The sequence below is a fragment of the Miscanthus floridulus genome, unplaced genomic scaffold, assembly GCF_019320115.1.
Source record: "Miscanthus floridulus cultivar M001 unplaced genomic scaffold, ASM1932011v1 fs_647_7_8, whole genome shotgun sequence".
Lineage (NCBI taxonomy): Eukaryota > Viridiplantae > Streptophyta > Magnoliopsida > Poales > Poaceae > Miscanthus > Miscanthus floridulus.
This window is the reverse complement of record NW_027097061.1, coordinates 31,355-35,721: the sequence shown is the minus strand read 5'-3', so window position 1 is coordinate 35,721 and position 4,367 is coordinate 31,355.

The following is a 4,367-nucleotide window of genomic DNA, read 5'->3' as shown; positions in this document are numbered from 1 at the left end:
TTATAAAGATATTTATTACTATTAAACAACTAGATTACTAAAAGATATTCATCCGAAATATTTTTTTATGAGAGTGCATATTTTGGTTCGAGTAACACATCAAGATGTATTGCCAAACACAAGACAATATGAAAATAGCAATCCAGAATCAATGTGTAATCTGGTGAGCCTGTAAAGATAGGACGATCCATTCTATATGCCAAGACGGACAAAGAGACCGACTTACTCGTCAGACGACCGCTGGCGGTCCGCGCTCCCGCACGAGCTCCTTCCCGTTGCCTCCCAGTCCCAACTCGCCAGCCCCGGGCCCGACGACTCGATCCACGGCAGCCGACGGTGCGCCCAGCACGCTGCAGGCAGGTGGTGCACGGCCACGATCGAACGGCAGCCGCTTCCCGGCCTTGGCGGCCGCGTCTTCGTCATTAGCCGCCGCGGGCCGCTGATGATGCCCAGCCGGCGGCAGCGCCAGTTTCGACGTCGTCGTCCCCGATGCTGCAACCTGCCGTCGCATTGGCATCTCGGCGGCGAGGAGTTGGAACGCCGTCGCGACGGTTATCACACAGGGAAGGCGCTAGGCGCGATCCATGATTGGTGGCTGGTTGCACTGGAGTTGGGCGGGGAGCACTGCAGATCAAAGGGTAGAGCTCTAAACGGTTTTTATACTTCGCAGTTGGATCAAAGGTGGTAGGAGTGGATCGAGGAAAGTGCTGAGTGCGCCCGAGCTAGCACCGGTGCCTGTGTGCATGCAATCTACGAGGAGGAGGGTTAGGTTGGTCACGGCGACACACACAACTCGAGCTTACGTGTTGTCCTGCCCTGCCGTGCATTCACGCAATCGACGAGGTGTTGGTCACGCCGCCACACACACATCTTGCTCAGTGTTTTCTGCCCTGCCCTGCATTCATGCAATCGACGAGGAGGAGGGTTAGGTTGGTCACGCCGCCACACACACCTCAAGCTCAACGGTCGCATGCAAGTATGCAACCACCACCAGGCCCCTCTGTCCTGCCACGACTTCTGAGTCGATTTGGCTCTCTGTGCAGTTCACCTACCTTGCAAGCAATTTGTTGCCTGGACTCGCGCGCGCACAAATAAATAAATAAACTTATAGCAGAGCTGTTATTATTCCGGTAGTCAATTGTTATATGAGGGTACCCATTATTAATTTAATCGGTGCATTTTTTTTGAAGAAAATACTTTATATAGCTACTACTAGGTGGACGACCAACGAGATAATAATAATCTCAATGAAGGCGTTAGGATACTTAGCAACATCCTTGCGCTATCAGAATTCCGAATTACCTTGAGTGTCAAAAGTCGCCAAGGCAAATGCCTAAACCGTCAAGGAAATAATCCTTCGCTATCCATCAAGCAAATTCCGTCAAGAATAGATGATAAGGAAAATTGCTTTCCTTAACAGTTTTGGCATTCGAGGATGATTTTCTTGGAGGCTGGCTACTAAGGAAATTAGGACCATACCTAATTGCTGAAGCGACAAGAAAATAATCAAGGGCCAGGGCAAAAACAAATAACTTAGTGAAAGCCCTTTCTCATATGCTCCTAGGAATCAAACTTGTGACCTAAGGATTTAAGTGAATTGCACTTACCTCTACACCTTAAACTAATTTAGGACTAAGTGAATTATATTTGAGATCTTGTATTCACTTTATTGAATCTTGTAATTAATATTTGAGATCCTAAATGATTTTAAATGTAAAAACTTTGAACTGAAAAGTTTTAGATCTCGTTGAATCCAATAACTTTGGTTTAGGTCATATCTCTATCTCAGGTCATTTGGAAAATTTAAAAAATTTGAATTTTAAAGCTCCAACAAATTCTTTTTGCAGTTCCCAATAACACTGAATAAAATATAAATTACCTTGATGGTTTCAAATAACATGAAGAAAATATGAATTACCTTGACGGTTTTGAATAGCACCAAAAGAAATGAGCAATTACATTGGTGGTTTGTACACTATCACTTAAGGAAATATGGAATTACCTTGGCGGTTTGGACTAGCACTCAGAAAATAAGCAATTACCTTGGTGGTTTGGTTTAGAACTCAACAATATACATTTCCTTGGAGGTCTACAGCTCCATCCAAGAAAACTACACTTGGCCATTTCCTTTTGTCACTTAAGAAAATTCTTGGCCCTCAAGGCAATTTAGGATTCCAGTAGTGTTCACAACTGCAGACGCCCTCTTTGCCGAGTGCTGGGGGGCACTCGGCAAAGCCAGCCAAGCACTCGGCAAAGGTCTCTCGGCAAAGATTTTATCGGCAAAAATTTCTTTGCCGAGTGCCAAAAATCAACACTCGGCAAAGTCTTTGCCGAGTGCCAAGCCCGCACTCGGCAAAAAAATAACTGCCGTCAACATTTGACGCCGGCTTTGCCGAGTGCCTAGGGACTGGCACTCGGCAAAATTTAAATTTTTGCCAAGAGCCAGGGCTCAGCACTCGGCAAAGAAACCATTTTTTTTAAAAAAAATCTTTTTAAAAATAGTCTTTGCCGAGTGGTGCCATCTAGCACTCGGCAAAATTGACCTCTTTGCCGAGTGCCAGGCCGTGGCACTCGGCAAAACTGGGGAAGTGGCTGTTTTTGCAGCATTTTTTTCCAGCTTTGCCGAGTGCCACACCCCTGGCACTCGGCAAAGACTTCTTTGCCCAGTGTTGGCACTCGGCAAAGCTGGGCAATTTGCAATTTTTTTTGTTTGTTGCTTTCCTTCGAAAGCAAACACGCAAAACTCATATATAATACATGAGACAGCACACAGGCATTTAGCATCACACAAAACGCATACATAATCCATCACATACATTCATAATACATCACAAGCACATCCAACATCCATCACAAGCACATCCTCCTGCATAATCCATCACATGCACATCCAATGTGCAAATCCATGACAACATCTAAGAAGTCTTCATCCAACACAAGTCCTAGATCAAGAAAAGTCAATGAAACATGAAGGGACACCACCTACTGCCACTGATCCCAATGGGAGCCTGAAGGGGCACCTCCATGCGGTGGTGGACCTGTCCAGCCGGGGTGTGTGTGCTGAGGCGAAGGAGTCGGGTTCGAACCCGACGACTATTGCACAAAGGAGAATTGAATTCATTAGTATCTACACAAGCTAAAGGACTTGATCAACCATATATATATACTCACCGGAGTGCCTAGAGCCAGAGGAGTAGGAGGCACAACTGGAGCAAGCAGCGACTGGGGCACCACCACACCCGGGAGAGTGGTGTCGAGGCTCGACATGAATGAGAACATGTCCTGCATCCTCTGCGCCTCGGCCACCCTCTGGGCCCTCAGGACCTCCCACTCGGCCCTCTCGGCCTCCCTCTGGGCCCTCTCCCTCTCCCTCTCGACCCTCTCGGCCTCCATCCTCTCCACAGTGGCCTGCAATATTCAATCACCAACGTTTAAACAATGCAAATGCAAGGTACATGTGTAAAAGTAATTAACGGCGAATGAAATAGAACTAACCTAGAGTGCCGCCATCTACTGCAGTGTGCTCGCCTGCCGAGGTCGAATGGGGACGGAGGAGCTCGTGCTCTGTGCTCGGATCTAGGCGAGGTTGGGCACAGAGGTCGAGTCGACCATGTTAGAGGCCATCCAGTACCGGCCGTGCTGCTTCCCTCCTCCGAGCCTCATCACGAGGTCAGTATCAAGGGGCTGGGTGGCGAGGTCGAAGTCCTCCCCATGCCGCTCGCGGGCCGACGAGGCGTAGTCGATGAGCTTGCTGTGGACGCTCGTGTTGCTGTACGCCTCGGGCCCGTCCTCCGGGTTGTAGACGGTGTCTAGGGCTGTCGCCTTGCCCTTGTGTGCCATGGCGTACGCTATGAACTCGTTGCATTCCTGGCCATCATGCGACTGGGACTGCGAGGAAAACACAAAGACGATTAGAAGTAATGAGAATTGAGCGTTAGAACAAATAAATAAATAAGTGCGTAGCGTGTACCCAGGCCTGGGCGTACGAACTGAGGGGCCGGTTGCCTTGGTGGTGCGCCGGCCCACCCATCTGCAGGCGGCACTCCCGACGGAGGGCGTGCCTCTCCCTCCACTCAACGGAGACCCACTTGTCCACGATGGCCGCCCAACAGTCTCTGTGGGTGGCGCACCAAGAATGACACATCTGCATGCCATCAAGTATTGTATTAGAAATGTTAGAATATAAAATGAAGGCTACCTATTCTTTATGGAATGAGTCAGTAACAATGTTTTATAACTTACTGCGAGGTACTGCTCCCTGGTGAGTGTCATGGTCCTGGCCTCGCTCTTCCCCGGGTACCGACCAAGGACGTCGCACGAGTGGTTGATGTGGCACTGCAGCCTCGCCTCGTAGTATAGGTCCGTGA